Genomic DNA, 16,059 nt, shown 5'->3' with positions numbered 1-16,059 from the left:
GGCCTCTCTCATCGCCTGCTGTGGTCCCTGAGGCCCCTTTTCTGAGCCTGTAGCCTGGGTCAGTGGCACAGAAATGATAGCTGCTTCCATAATCTGGAATCCATCACAGCCCTTGGACTTGTCTTGGTCCTTAGCCGCTGCCTAAACTCTGTTATTAAAAGCTGGAGGTTGCCCTTAGCTTCATAGAGCCTTCTGAGATTCCATTTTTATCGAAATGTTTGGAGCATGACACCAGCTTTGGCTAAAAATGGTGCAGCGAATGAACGAGACACAGCTACTTTGGAGGATCCATTTGGCAGCCCCAGTCCTCTAAGTACATACATTTGATTTCATGGTTTGTTATACAAATCAGTTGAATTCGTCATATCAGAGGGAGCCGTGTATTTTGGAAATCCCCATAAACTCAGAGCAGGCGTTTTTATAAGGGCTTCAGGCTGTTTTGTTTGTACTAATAAGGGAGGAAAATCACTTTAGATTTCAATATTGACTCATGGAGAAGCCAGTCCCCTTTTCACATTTCCACATCCATGCTCATTTAAGTCCTAATCTCAGATCTTCTTGACCCTGAAATTTAGATAGTGGAGTCAGATGTCCACGTGGTCTAGAGTCTTGAAGTTTGGGATTCTGCACTCAGGAAAGTGACTTATGTAACAGTGCTGTGCTGGTGGAGGGTTTGTGCGGGGGGCGAGCTGGAGGATGCTGTGATGATAGCATTATGCCTGGATCATTAATAGCCACACACAAAAGAAGCCCAGCGTCTGAGGGTGTGTGGGTGTGGATATTTCCTAAGGAGGAGAGCTTAGCTTACATTTCCATTTTTTCGTGGCTACCAGTTGACGTCCCTTTAGTTTCAGAAAAGTGAATTTAAGTCTCTCAGCCTGGATGAATTGCAACCCATGGCCAAGAAACTACCCTACATCCTCGAAGTGTTGACTGAGCTCTCCTCACCTCTGTGGCTTCCCTGAGTCCTGTCTCTTCTCCAGGGAAACAGCATGCTTGAAGCCCTCTCAATTTCAGTCTGTTGTTTCTTCCATACCCATGTGACCCGGGATGGAAAGATAGTTTTTCTTTCCTCTTTGATCAACAACATGACTTTGAGATCTTCACACTGTTCCCTTCATGTTATAACCCTTTGTAGCCCATCGTCCAGCCTACCCATCCACCCATCCATCCATCCAACAAATATTTGTTGAGCACTTTCTGTCTGCCGGGAACTGTTCTAGGAGCTGAGGATACAGTGGTGAACAAGCCAGGCATGTCCCTGTTGTCAGAGAGATTACATTTTAGCTTGGGGGATAACAATAAACAAATAAACACTAGATATGATGTCAGTTAGTGAAAGTGCCATGAAGAAAAATTGGGGGAGCCATGAGAATGGGCCTCTCAGATCTCACACTGCTGGGCGTGTAAGTGACTGAGAGCCCCTCGGCTGTGTTCTGAAATCCACCACTGTGTTTGCCTGGGACCACGTTTCTCAGGGGCTGCCCCCTGCTAATAACCGAGGACAGCAGGGACACTAAGATAGATGCAGGACTCAATGACAGGAAACTGGCTGGAGCACTCTCTGAAGGTCTTGCCAAAATTTTCTTAGAAGTGTATTTTAGTCCAAGACTTCCCTCTGTCCCTCCCTCTCTTCTTCCCTCCCTCCCTCCCTCCCTTCCTTCTTGCCTTCCTTCCTTCCTTCCTCCCTCCCTTCCTTCCTTCCCTCCCTCTCTCCTTCATTACCGTCCACCAGCCACCCCAGCCCACCCCAGTTCCCTCCTTTTACCTTCTCCCGTTTCCCCTGACACAATTTCGCATTTCTCACCCCATCTTGGCTTGTGTCTCTCAGAGAGCCTGGACTAGCACAGGACTGATGCAGCCTGCAAGAAGAGGATGTGACTCAGAGGGGGTGCTTTAGACAAGTGGCCAGGCAAGGCCTCTCAGGAGAGGTGACTTTGTTTATGGCCTTGATTGGAGCGAGGGGATGTCCATGCAGGGCCCGGGGCGGGGAGCGGGGAGGCGCACTTGGGGCAGAAGGAAGAAGCCAGAGCACAAGTCCATCGAGACTTAGAGGCTTGAGTTCCTGAGGGATCCCTTAAAACTGCTGGGCGGGGAGTGACAGCAGGCTGGTCTCTGGGTTCTCTCCAAGCTCCCTCCCGTCTCCGGGGTCTACCGTTATCTGCTCTGCACGTTTGGCTTCCCCTAAGATTTCAGATGAACAAAGAGTTCCAGGTTTAAAATGAAAATGCTCTGAAAACCACTGCTGCGGATGAACTCTATGATCTCTGCCCTATTTTATGACTCTCTCCGTCCACTGGACACGGGGAGAATGGGCAGTGGCAGACCTTACCTCTGTTTGGAAGTTTCATTGTTCCACGGAGAGACTGGATCAGCTCAAGGCAGGTGTAGACAGGGGGAACGAGAGTGAGTGATTACAGGACTTGATGCGTGGAGTCTGGTGGCGAGCGTCGGGGCTTGGTAACTTGGGCAATTTCATGTTAAGCAGCCCGAGGAGACCGCATGTATCGAGCAGGCAGAAGTGGACAAAGAATGGCCGTGCGTGCTTCGGCCTGCTGAGGGGCCGGGGGTTAAAGGGTCGTCCTCCGTGTGAAACGGAGAGGTGTTTACGGAAGCAGTGGAGGAGAACAGCTGCGCTGGAGAACTTTCGTTTCAAAACGTAAAATATTAATATGGTCCAAAGAAAGGTGTCAGAATTTACCCGTTGCCAGAGGGAGTTGGTACCTGAATTTATAAAAATTTCTCGGCACTTTTTTTTTTTTTTTTGAGAAAGATTAGCCCTGAGCTAACTACTGCCGATCTTCCTCTTTTTGCTGAGGAAGACTGACCCTGAGCTAACATTCATGCCCATCTTCTTCTATCCTTTATGTGGGATGCCTACCACAGCATGGCTTTTTGCCAAGCGGTGCCATGTCTGCACCCGGGATCCAAACCGGCTAACCCCGGCGGTCGAGAAGCGGAACATATGAACTTCGCCACTAGGCCGGCCCCTCCTGGCACTTTTTTAGTGGTGACACTTCATTTTTCTTCCCCCTGAGTTTTCAGTAGAAAGAGAGGGGAACAACAGTAATGCAAAGAATGAGGTGGATGTGAGAGGCTTTCTTTTTCCTCCAGTTCTTTAAGACTGTGTAGAGAATGCCAGAACCACTGATAGGAAAGTGAGTGTGTAACACACTGAGATGAAGAGGTGTTCACCCAGTGAGGACTCAGGGAATCCCTGAAGTATGCATTGTGAATTAACTTTGTTTGTAAGTAAGAGGCTCAATTACAGTGGCTAAAACATACAAAAAATTATTGTTTCATGTAACAGAATTTTGGAGGAAGTAGTGTGGGGCTGCTCAGGCAGCTCTATCAATTATCAGAGACCCACAAGTCTTCTGTCTTTCTGCTCTGCCATGTGTAGCTCCCATCCTCATGGTCCAAGATGGTTGCTAAAGCTCCTGCCATTACATCTGGATTCTAGGCAGCAGGAAGAAGAAATGGAAGGAGACTTGTCCTGCCCCTGTTAAGAAGCCATTCAGGACGTCCCATACAACATTTCTGCTTATATAGCAATGGCTAGAACTTAGTTTCACGGGCACACCTCGCTGCAAGGGAAGTGTAGAAATGAATGATAACGTGCTCAATTTAAAATTTGGGTTTTGGTTAGTAAGGAAGAAGGGGAGAATGGCTTTGGGAGGTAACTAGATATCTGAGTAAATTAATGAGAAGTATACATACCTGAAATGGGCCGCAGCATTCACTCATTCATTCATGTACAGAATCATTCATTCATTGTTCACTCACGAGTTCAACAAATATTGAGTACTTTGGTGCTGGGGACTTGAGACTGAATAGGGCACTGTTTTGCCCTGAGGGTGCTCCCTAAGTGTGCAGAGATGAGGGCAAGGGCATGTGACAGATGATTCTCCGTACAGTGACAGCCAAAGCAAAAACTGAGGTCTGGCTGGGGAGCTTTGCAGAAAAGGAGACCCGAGAACTGAGGCTTGGAGAATGAGGAATTCTTCAAGTGCAGATGGGGAACAAGCATTCTGGGTGGGAGGGATGGGAGGATTGGTGCATCTGTTGGTGTGAAATAGTATGAAGGACTTGTTTGGGAACTGCAAGTCCAGCCAGAGAAAAGCTGAAAAGATGACAAAGATGGACAATGAATCCATTTTGTGTTCTGCTACAGACTTACAAATAATGCTTCTCTGTCATAGTCTGAGTGGCTCCAATAAGGGATTGGAGGCAGTCTAAAACATTTGGATGTTGGTAGGTGACAGGGAGCCACTAACGGGGTTTGACCAATGGCATGAGGGCTGAAGTGACAGTATGCCATTTCTGACCCTTAGGAGGCACCATCCTTTCTGTTTGCCCCTTGGGGACCTTCCACCATGGAAAGAACATGCCCCAGTTCTTGGGGTTCCTTCAGCCTGGACTCAAAAATGAGATACATGAAGCAGACTTGAGCTTGACCCACAGCTGAAGCAGAACCACGCCAGCCACCTCTCAAAGCTGCGAGCAACAAATAAAGGCTTATTTTGTTTGCCTCGCAGATTTGTAATTGTTAGGCAGCATCCCTGGCGTAGAAGCCCGCTAACTCACCTGCGAATTAGATTTCTCTCTAGCATCTGAGACTGTGAGTGCTGGATAGGGGGTGTGGCCAAGCCCATCTATGCGGTATTCCAGATGACCTCAGAGATGGCGGGTGGGAAATGCCACACGAGAGTGGTGGTCCACACGTCAGGGGTGTGCGGCTCATCTGGCCCTCAGGGGAACGCCTGGGTCGGTTGAGCTCAGGGCTTCCAACCTCAGCGACACTGACATTTGTTGCAGGGGCTGTCCTGTCTTGCGCCTAGAAGTTTAGAAGCATCCCTGGTGTCTGCCCTCTAGATGCTGTTGGCACCCCTCCCTCCAATTTCTGACAACCCAAACTCTCTCCAGACATCGCCAAATATCTCTTGGGTGGCAAAATCCATCCCAGTTGAAAATGACTAATTTCCCTGATCTGGCTTCAGTTTTTCTGTTAAAGATAAGAACGGAAAATGACAACTAATGACATCATTTATTGAGCATTCACTGAATTTAAGGCACTTCATTACACACTTTCCCTTCATTAATTACTTTAACAATTTGGAAAGTGTGTTAGTTGGCTGGCATCGCCATCACAAAGTACCACAGATTGCGGCTTGAACAACAGAAATTTAGTTTTCTCACAGTGCCGGAGGCTAGAAGTCTGAGGTCATGGGGTCGGCAAGGCTGGTCTCTCCTTGGCTTGGAGATGGTCGTCTCCTCAGATGGTCTTTCCTTGGTGTGTTGTCTGTATCTTAATGTCCTCTTTTCTCAGGACTCCGGTCATATTACATCAGTCCCCACCCTAACGACATGATTTTAACTTAATTACCTCTTTCAAAACCAGTTCTCTAAACACAGTCACATTCTGAGGTCCTGAGGGTTAGAACCTCAACATATGAATTTCTGGGAACGCAATTCAGCCGTAACAGAACGTTTATGAATGAGAAAACTCAGGACACAGAGGTGAAGTCACCCTTGCTTCAGGAACACGTTTAGTATGTGGAAGAGCCAAGGTCCATCTGTCCAGCTCCAGAATCTGTGCTTTGGATCATGTTCCACACTGCCTGCCCAAGAAATTGGTGCTGTGAGGGACTCAGGACAGAAGGCACTACACAGTGTTGTGCAAGAATTCTTTGTGTGTGTGTGTGTGTGTTTTGTAGTAGGAAAAAAGAGTGGGCTTGTTCAAGTGGGATGCTGGCTCCCCCTACACATCTGTGCATGGGAGGGACCTCCCCAACAGTCTCATTTGGTGTTATTTCCCTGCCCACATGAGAGAAGCTGTGCCGATTATAGGAAGTACCCGGCTGTGCAGGGCTGGTCTGGACAACTCAGTCCTACTCAGCGACAATAGGCTTCTAGATGCTGTGCCTTTTTGATGATAGAGATAAAAAGCCTTAAACATGTCTACCCTTTAGTCTAGCAATTCCACTCCTTGGAATTTATCCTTAGGAAGGAATCAAATCTGTGTACAAAGATTTATCATAGGATATTTGATTTTAGCATGATTTGCAAGAGCAAACATTGGATAGATATTGGATAAATAAATTACGGCATGTCCATATGGTAGAATGTTCAACTTGTAGATGAATATTTTCTTCCAAGGGAAAAACTTCATGATATATTATTCCTTGAGGAAAAAAGATTTGAATGCTGCATAGAGTGTGATCCCGATTTCTGAAATTGTGTTAAATGTCACCCTTCTGTTGGACACGTAGGGACATGTAGGATGTGGAGGAAAGGAATTGTATTCCTGGTCTCCTGCTGGCCTATCAAGCTTGTTCTGTAGTTTTTATCTTCCTCTTTGATAAAATTAGGGCAAGTCCCAAGACTTCTTTTGTCCCTCTTATAAGGAAAAGTCATCCAGTCACTTTGTTCACAGAAAGCCTGGTCTCCATTTAGTAATTAATATGTCCACTCCAGTGTAGGAACCAAATTCTCCAGTCTTCACTGAAAATGGAAATTCTTTCCCTCTCCCAGCTCAGTGGCGTCAGGCTGGGCCCCATAGTGAGAAGGAGTGTGTGGCTGTTGTCTCTTTTTTCTTCACCTGGTGCTTCTGTTTTCCTCCCACCCTCCTTGGGCTTCCTCTGGCTCCTCTGGAACTGGGAAGAGGGCGAGAGGAGGAAAGAGGTGGGAAAAGACTTACTGGACTGGTGTTCTAGCCATCTGGGTTGACTCACCTTCTCGTGTGTTCCTTCCTGGGTCCTCTGTGGCTGGCCCCTCCCCATCCCTGGTGGGCACCGGCAGTTTGCTCAACTGGGAGCTTGTGTCTCTTTTGATTGTCTGTGCCTGACTTCTCTCTCACCCCCCCAGCATCTCGTGGCACATGTCCTTGGCCAGTTCTGGTTCACAGGAAACTGTCCCACATCCTTTGCGCTGACAACTTGGGGAAAGCAGGCCACCTTCAACACAATGTCCCCTTACTCCACCCTCAGGGCAGCTGGCTGGCCACAGTCTCTGGCCCTTTAGATTTCTCAGGGTGAGTCAGACTCCCATCTCCTGAGTCCCTCATGTTCCAGGAAAGATGCTTCCAGCCTTCCAAGAGGTCTCATTGAAGCCCCTTTGCCTCGGCTTTCTGGGGGAAGACAGAGCCCCTCCGCCAAGGGAGCACAGTCGTCTAGATGTTGACAGCCCTCCTCTCAAATCCATATCTAACACCAACTCCCACCTCTGCCTCTCCAACTTCTTTAAGATTTCGGAAGTGGATAGATTGGGCTCTTAAAATCTTTTCCTGACTACCTCCTCCCTATGTCTTGGTGGTCTCACCCCTCACTTTGAAATGAGAAGCAGCCAATGATGAGGATCAACGCTGCCCAGGGAGAGAAGCCCAAGGCGTCCTGCCCTACATACCAATCTATATCATCCTCTGGGAAGCATAGGATATCCTGCCCTGATCCACTTGATTCTTATCTAAAGTTATAGGATCACCCAATAACTAGACCCCACCTACACTGATAGCATTCTAATGACTTCTTTATATGATCTTTCCTTTTTCTTGTAAAGAGATAACTCACATATCTATGCCTTATAAATTTAGCCCTACCCTCAACCCATGTTTGCAGCTCTTCACTGCCCATGGGTCCTGTCCCCATGCTTCTCCATGCTATTCCCTGAATAAAGGAGCACTCCTGCCAGACCTTGAGAGTCCAAGAAATCTTTCTTTCCACTCCTTGGCTCACCAAGCCCGCATCAGCCAGCTCTTGTCTTGGAGTGTCAGCTGATATTGAAATGGAAAGAACCCATGTTTAACATTCTGTTTTGCACAAACAGAATAGAGGCAGACAGCATGCACATCAGTCTTGTTAGAGGCATCTTGAGGAGAGAGGATGAGGATGGGAGTCTGGATAGAAGGATCTTTAGGGTTCCTTCCAATCAAAGAGATTCCATGGCAGGCTGGTAGGGAGTACAAGTATTGGAGACACTCCTTGACGATGATGTTGGGCAGACGAGACAGCCATGAAGCGTGATAGTAGTTGACTCTCGCAAATGCTCTCGATACTAACAAATGCATTACAATAAGTGTGAATAATCAGGCGTTGAGTTGCTTGAAACCAGCTTTACATCTCAGAGAACAGAGAAGAATCAGCTCACTGTGGCCGTTTCTGAGAGGAAGCAGATGTAAACTGAACCTGGTGTTCAGAAAGGGGAGACGCCTCGCTTCCCGCCTCCACAGGCTGTCCTCCCGGGCTCTGCACTTACTTGTCCCCCCAAATGCCACCCTGCCAGGAAGTCATTCCCCATCCGTGTCGCTGGAGGTAAACCTGTCATCTCTCAACCCTGTTGCATTTTATCTAAACTCCTGTTTTGCCCTGGCCCGTGGAGGGAAACACACACATTGTCACAATTATTATTTCCAAACCGCTGAGTCAAGCTGTTGGTTGAGTGGGGCTTAGAGCTGGGTTTCTGGGTTTCGACTACAGGGCTCTCTCCAGCTCCTCCTCTCTGTCCTCCCAGGCCTTTCCCAGGCACCAGGAGCCTGGAAAGCACTTTGCTGGATATTCAATCCTGCTGGCATTTGTGACAGGGGACGTGTGCCCAGATCCATCTTGCGTGTTTCCAACTCGGAGCCCCCTGGAAGGGAGGTGCTCCCCAGAGACGAGGAGAGCGGCCACAGAAAGCTGAACTCCCCGTGCTGGTCCTGCTGCGGGGGGCTGGTCCTCTCGTCCCGGCCAACCTCCCTTCTGCGTGTCTTTAATGAGCATTTGGCTTGCATTTGGATCAGACCAGGGCTTGGGTGCCGGGCATGGAGATGAACTCCTGAGTTAGCTCTCTAAGAGGAAAGCAAAGGCCTGGCCATGGGCTTGATGGGAGTCCCACTTCTCTGCCAACGTTATGTAGAGAAAAGGGCAGTTGTGCTGAATTACTGCATTTTTATGTAGCGTCTGTTCAAATCCTCTTATTTTACAAGATGGAAACCAAGTCTCGGACAGTGGCAATCATGCCCAGGTTCATGCATCTGGTTTAGCAGTCGGTGTGGCCACCACTTGGCCATGCAGAGCCACCTCTGCCCAAGTGCCACCTCATCGGGGGAGAGTGCCCCACCCGTCTAGGCTGAGATAGATGCTCTGCATGTACTGAGGCCACTGCACTCATCCTTTGACTGTGGGAGTCCTTCCCACTAGGCCGTATGTCCCTGGAGGGTCAGGACCACATACTTATCATCCCTGGGTCACCAGGAGAGGGCCCACAGGGATCCCATTGTGGGGTGGGGCGCTGGCATCAGGACTGGCTTTTCCACAGGAAGTCAGACCAGCTCTGCCTGCTGAGGTCTCCTCTCCCCCTTCCCACAGTGAGCCTCGGAGGTGAGCAGTTTCTTCTGAGGGTGCCACCCCGCTCTCCCAGGAGGGCAGCCCTGCCACGGGGCAGCCGGGGTTTCTGACCAGTGTCCCAACGCAAAAGAAAACTGTCTAGAACACTGCTGTCCAGTCGAAAAGTCATGTGAAAAAAGGAAAAAAAAACAACAGGTGAAATTAATTTCAATAACATTTTAATTCAAGATATCCAAAATATCGTTTTTATATCTAATCAATAGAAACAATTATGAATGAGACTGTTTGCATTCTTTTTTGTACTAAGCGCTCAAAATCCGATACATATTTTATAGTCACAGCACATCTCAATCGGAACTCTAAATTTTCATTGAAAATATTTAATTTGCATTTCGATTTTCTAAAACTTAATTGAAAAAAAGAGATCCACCTGCCCACGTTGTTCTAAACATACTTAAAGTTTTCCAGTAGCTGAATTAAGTATCTTTTTAAATTTAGATTTATTGAAATAAACTAAAAAGTCCAGTTTCTCTTCACACTAGTCACTAGCACTTCTAGTGCTCAGTGGCCACACGAAGTTTCTAGAAGGTGGCTAGGAGCTAAGGGAAGAGGTGACTGAATCAGGGAAGAAAGCCCCAATGGCTCTAAGGGAAGGTGGCAGCCTCACTTATCATTTCTGTGTCCAAATAGACATTTCACTTATTTTCCTGAAGACTTCAGGGCTGAGGGCAGCTGGCAGCCGTGGGGGGAGGCTGAGCCAGCTTCCAACACAGTCTGCAGTGGGATTTCACTTTGCTCTGTTTTCAGCAGGACTGGGAAGTTTGGACAGCGCTGTCATCGCTGGGGGGACATGGAGGATTGAAATTCTGGGGAGACCCTCCTGGGCCCAGGGACCCCTGAGAATAATTGGAGGCTGGGGAGGCCCCTGGAGCTGACGGAGGGAACAGCGGCTCCCCTATTGGAAGCCAGAGGAACAGCAGTCCTGCCTCGCTGGAGTCAGCAGACAGTCAGAGGGCCGAGGGATGCCACCGTTCAAGAGCAGAAGGCAGGCCTAGGAGTCTGGTGGAGCGTGGTGGGCAGAGGCCAAAGAAAGCCTGGATCCTTTTTGAGCTTCCAAGTCTCAGGACACAGAGGTCCCTGACTTTAGAAGCATAGAAACGTTAGTACAGAAAGGGATCTTCAAAAGTGAGGGTAAAATTATTTAATACAGTTCTGTGGTTTCCAAACCCGCAACAAAAATTAGTTGTTTTTCTCTAGACTGATTCAGCCAACAAATATTTGTTAGGAGTCTGCAATCAGCGTATTCAGAAATATACATTGGTTGGAGATATACAGCTATATCTGGGCACATGTGAAATATACATTTTAAAAAAAATGATGTTATCAAATCCCTTCAGTGGTCTTTTCTAAAATATTTATAACCTGAAAGCAATAATGTACATAGTAAAAACTTCAAACTGAACCAAAAGTTATACAATGGAAAGTAAAAATCCTCTCTTTCTCCCTTGAATGTCTGTTTAAAATGCTCAGAGAGCTTGGCGTATAGTAGCTGTTCAATAAACATTAGTTTGCTACCAATGAATGTTGAAGGTGGACCAGAAAAAACAGCAACAAAAAGTGTTATCAAATGGAAAACCAGCTGGGCAGTGCGTGAGGGATGGGGTCAGGGGCCAGAGGTGTGACAGCCAGGTCCACCACTGTTGCTTTTGAATTTGAGAGCTTTAAAGGTTATTTAACCCAGACTCGACCAAATGTTTAGAGAAGGTGTTCTGTGTCACTCTGGGAGCCTCTGTAAGCAGAGAACCCAAGGTCATGAGGCAGACGGCGACATTGCTTTTTGAAATCTGTGGAGGGCAAGTCGGGTATGAGAGCTGGTGTTGGGAGAGACAGACACATCCTCAGAAAAGAGCTGGGTTCTCTCCTGGGCACGTGGTTGAGTGACCAAGGGCCAACACAGTGGATGCTCAGGCTATGGAGGGGGTTACACGGAACTAAAAGATAATCTTTTATCCTTAAGGAGTTTGCATCCGGGGAAGACAGAAGGGTAAGCCGCGAACGGATAATGTAATGCGGAGCACCATGCTAGCTGACGGGAGATTTCCTTTAGGTCCAAAGGAGGAGCGAGCGAAGTACCGCCCCGAAGGCCAAATCCAGCCCACCACCGGCGTTTGTAAATAAAATTGCATTGGCCCAGGGCATGCTCATTTGTTCCTGTGGGGTCTGTGGCTGCTTTCGCCCCCTAAAGGCAGAGTTGAGTAGTTGCAAGAGAGACTGGCCCTCAGAAGCTAAAATATTTACTAGCTGGCACTTTAAAGAGAAAGTTTGCCAACCCCTGGTCTAAACGAAGGAACAGTTATTTTCAATAGAGAAGGCTTGTTGGAGTGGCTTCTGGGAAAAAGGCGATGAAGAAAGCGGGTAATTCTGGGCACAAGCAATGGCCGCTCGCCTCCAGGACGGAGCAGCAGGCCAGCCTCAGAAATTCAGCTCTTCCAGCGCCGCCTCACCTCTGAGTTAAAAGGAGTAGGATCAATTTTTCCACATCTAGTAGAAGAGAGAGGATGAAGGAACCGAGGCCTGTAAACGTTTTGAGAATAATATGAGAAAAGCAGCCATTCATCAGAAGACATTATTTCTATTTTACTATTAAATGGATGCTAATTTTCCTTCTTTGACTTTCTTTTTTTCTTCCCAGCCCTGGCTGCCAATTTCCTTCTTCCTGTTGTTCTGCCTTGAAAAACAAAACAAAACAAAACAGAAAACCAGGCATACCGCCACAAACCACAAAATGTGTTTACTTCAAGCAGTGCATTTTCATTCTTTTGCAAATAGGTTCACAAGATCCAAATAGGTTCAAATAGGTTTCACAAGGTCCAGAATTCAAAAGGTTTCAAGGATGTAAAAAGACAAGCCTCCCTGTTCTTCCTCCTGGAGACAGCCGAGGGTGCCTGTTTCTTGCCCTCTAGAGCCTGCCTGAGATACTTTGGGCAGGTACAAATATTTACAGATACATTATTTTCCCTTCCTTTTAACACAAATGATTATCTCCTATAGATACCGTTTTGCCCTTTGCTTTTTTCCCCTTAGGAATGCCTTTTGGAAAGGGTTTCACATCAATACATACAGAACTTCCCCATTCTCTTTTACTGCTGCCTAGGGTCCCATCATGTAGATGTACCATATTATGTTTAAGGGTTTTAGTGGCAAATAGGGCTGTTGCTCTCCCCTCTTTCCTGCCGGCAATGATCCCTGGGTAGCGTTGCTGGGTTCAGGGGAGGGGTCAATAACAGCAGCTAGGTAGAAGCTCATGATGCTGCTGGCTTTAAAGACCGCCCTTCCTTAGTCCTCTGGAGGTGAGGAGAGGGGGAGAGGGGAGCTGGAGTCCAGCAGGTGCTTGGCTGAGTCCTTCTGCCTGTTTGGCTGCCCCTGGGATTAACCCTGTGGCTGGGGTTACCCTTCCTCAGGCTGCTGTGGGAAGAGCACCTGTTATAACCGGAAACTGAAGGTAAGATTATTCTGATGCAGTTGGAGCAGGGAAGTCGGATCAGGTGGTGGTGCTGGCGTTTGGCAGGTGTATTAGCCATGGCTTCTTAATTGACAGTTATAAACACCTACCTCCAACCAGCTTAAGCCAAAAGGAGGGTTTGCGGACTTCTAGAGGCAAACAAGGCAATTCAGGAGTTGTGGCAGACGTTACCAGTTGTTTACCCAATGTGCGTTCCCTCCATCTTCTCCATGTGCACAGTTAAGAAGACTCAGCTCTCCAGACTCCCTGGAGATAGGAGTGGCCTCACGGCCCTTTTCTGAACACTGAGGTGTAAGCAGAAGTGTACGGTGTGGGACTACTGGGAATCCTGACCAAAGGGGACACACTTAGCTGGCTCATGTTTTTCGTCCTTCTTGTCTGGAACGTGGGTAAGATGCCCAGAGAGGCAGCAGTCATCTTGGGAGATGAGAAGGAGAGGCAGCTGACGAGGGTGCTGGGATGAAAAGGGAGGAGGAGCCTGGGGCTTTGCTGTCGTCATGAAGCCAGCAGACCAGATCTTGCCTGTGGCCTGAGAAAAATAAACTCCTACTTGGGTAAGTCCAGGAGTCGAGCTCTTGTTACGTGCAGTTATGTACAGGCCCAGCCCTGATTCAGTGCAACTGGATTCTGCCATTTGCATAGAGTCAAGTTTCTCTGTCTCTTTCTCTCCAGGTTATTCTCTCAGAACCCTTGATGGGGCAAGGGGCAGGGTACCAGCACCTCTGGAATCCACGCTGATAGCTTCCCACCAGGGGAAAGAGGGAGCTATACCTCTGACTCCAAATGGGAGGAAAAAGAACCTCCAAGGAAGAATCTGATTGGTGTGGCTTGGAGGGTACTCCTTGACCCAATTACCATGGACAAAAGGATGAGGTAATATGATTGGCCAGGCCTGTGTCACCTAAGCCCACCTGGACAGGGGAGTGGGAGCAATTTGTAAAGGGGGTGGAGGGTATTTTTATTAGGAAGGGAAAGGTGGGCAGGAAGAAGAAAACAATAGATGGCTCTCCAGCAGGCTCTGAAGGTTTAGATGTGTGGAGAGGAGAGAGAAAGGCATTTCAGGGCGTGGTCACCTCCTCCAGGAAGCCTTCTCTGACAGGCTAATTTAGTCACTCCTCTCTCCACCCATTAACTCCCTTGCCCACTCTCACTGTATTACATGTCACTGTATCACTGCCTGTCACCTCCAGGTAGCTCCTCAAAGGTAGGTACTTCCTCTGACTGATCCTGTATCCCTCCCATCGCAAGCATGTAGTGGCCACTCAGTGCTTGGATGAATGAATAAAGGGACAGCAGGAGCAGAGGATGGAATTTGTCTTTGGTTTGGCTGGAATCTTGGGTATGTGATTAAAGAAACAGTAAAGTCTAAGGTTCTTAAGTTGGGTTAGGGCTAGATTGTAGGGGGACTGTGAATGTTAGGCTAAGGAGTTTTGGCTTGTGTTATGGAAATAGGGAGCTATTGAAAGCTTTTGAGCAGGGGCGTGGCGTGACCAGAGCTGCTGTGTTCCTGAGCCTAGATCTTTTTGAGCCCTGGCTGCTGTCTGTCCTTATTTGTCCTCTGGCTTCTCCATGATTCTTCTTGGCCTGGTTCTTCATCTGTCTCAGCTGTCTTTGGTCCATGTGACACACCTCCACCCCCTCCACCCCGCCCCCGCCCCCCCCCCCCCCCCCCACCTCCTTCACTGGTCAGTCCAGGGCTGATTCTCGTTTTCTCTGTGCAGGTGGAGAGGATGGTTTCCCTGACTGGTGCCAACTGGGAGTCCTTCTGCGTATGAGTCCACCTGAGCAGCTCTTGCCTGCCCTCTCCTGGGCACTGGTGGATACAGCTAGCTGCTCTTCGGGAGCTGGATATAAACTGGTCACAGCCCGGCCTCACGATATGAATTTGTCTTCTTATATCTGCCCCCCAATCTCCTTTAATTCATTAAAATCAAGATTTTTTCTGAGTGACTACTGTGTGTCTCTGGTGATAGCTATGTGCAGAAAACACTCTGACTCCGCTGATTGAGACATTTTTCATTGTGAGATCTATGTGCTACATACATGTCAGAACATTAATTTTTGTTAATTTACGTGTCTATCCTATTTATTTGTCTGAACTGAAGTCCTTTTAGTTTGTTTCAGCCATCGAAGAGGTCATGTGTTTGAACTTTATAAAAATGTAAGGCTTACATATTTATATTCCCCTGGATAACAGTTTTCCCAAGTAATCACACACCCCAATGCTTTTATCAAAGTCCAGAAGTCTGCAAACGTGTTTTTATTATTCACAATAGAATCAAGGCAATGCCCTAATTAATGATTTTGCTAAGAGGTAATTGCTGTTTATAGGGAATTCGGGCCTGTAGCATGAAGCAGAAACCATCCATGGGGATTTTGATCTCATAAAATGATGGATACACATCCCAGAAGAACACTGGACTGGTTCCTTGGCTTCACTGGATTTATTTTTTTCTGAGTCAGTGTTTTTCCTCCAGTCAAAGGCTAAAGCTTTACCTTCACAGATAGGTTAGTGACTCTTATTCAAAACCAGTGGAGGGGCCGGCCCAGTGGCTCAGTGGTTAAGTGTGCATGTTCCGCTTTGGCAACCCTGGGTTCGCCAGTTCAGATCCCGTGTGCGGACATGGCACTGCTTGGCAAGCCATGCTGTGGTAGGCATCCCGCATATAAAGTGGAGGAAGATGGGCATGGATGTTAGCTCAGGGCCAGTCTTCCTCAGCAAAAAGAGGAGGATTGGTGGCAGATGTTAGCTCAGGGCTAGTCTTCCTCAAAAAAAAAAAAAAAAAAAAGCAAAAGGCAAACAAAACAAAACCAGTAGACCCTGCAATTTCTTCCCAGTGTCAAGTCCATGTCTTGTTTCCCTGGGTCAACATTTGGAGTCCCTCCTTTCCCTCATTCATTCAAGTCCGGCCCATGTCTCAAGATTACTTCTAATCTCTTTCCTTGGAGAGCCCTTCTCTGCATCATGATTTCTCTCTCTTCTAAACAACAACTCTTCTGTAGTTGGTGCTATTTATTTAGCAAATGTCATGCATTACTTTGTGACATCTTTTTACTTTTAAATGAAACATTATTTATAAATTTATACTGTCACTTCACTTTACAGAAGTTTATGTCCCATGTCTTCCCTTGAATAATAAAATCGTCAATGCCAGAAACTGTATCTTACACTTGGTTGTTTACCCCACAGAATGTGCAACATCTACTGCTGTA

At 47.5% G+C, this 16,059-nt stretch overlaps 1 long non-coding RNA gene across 1 annotated transcript; it reads left to right on the top strand.

Moving 5' to 3' along the window:
* Positions 1-4,063: 4,063 nt before the first annotated feature.
* LOC123275804 (uncharacterized) lies at positions 4,064-14,796 on the top strand. Its single transcript, XR_006511888.2, has 3 exons — positions 4,064-13,400; positions 13,519-13,719; positions 14,568-14,796. It is a non-coding gene; the product is annotated as an uncharacterized lncRNA (long non-coding RNA).
* The last annotated feature ends 1,263 nt before the right edge of the window (positions 14,797-16,059 follow it).

Source organism: Equus asinus, chromosome 12 (assembly GCF_041296235.1).
Source record: "Equus asinus isolate D_3611 breed Donkey chromosome 12, EquAss-T2T_v2, whole genome shotgun sequence".
Lineage (NCBI taxonomy): Eukaryota > Metazoa > Chordata > Mammalia > Perissodactyla > Equidae > Equus > Equus asinus.
This window is presented reverse-complemented; position numbering and strand designations above follow the sequence as displayed.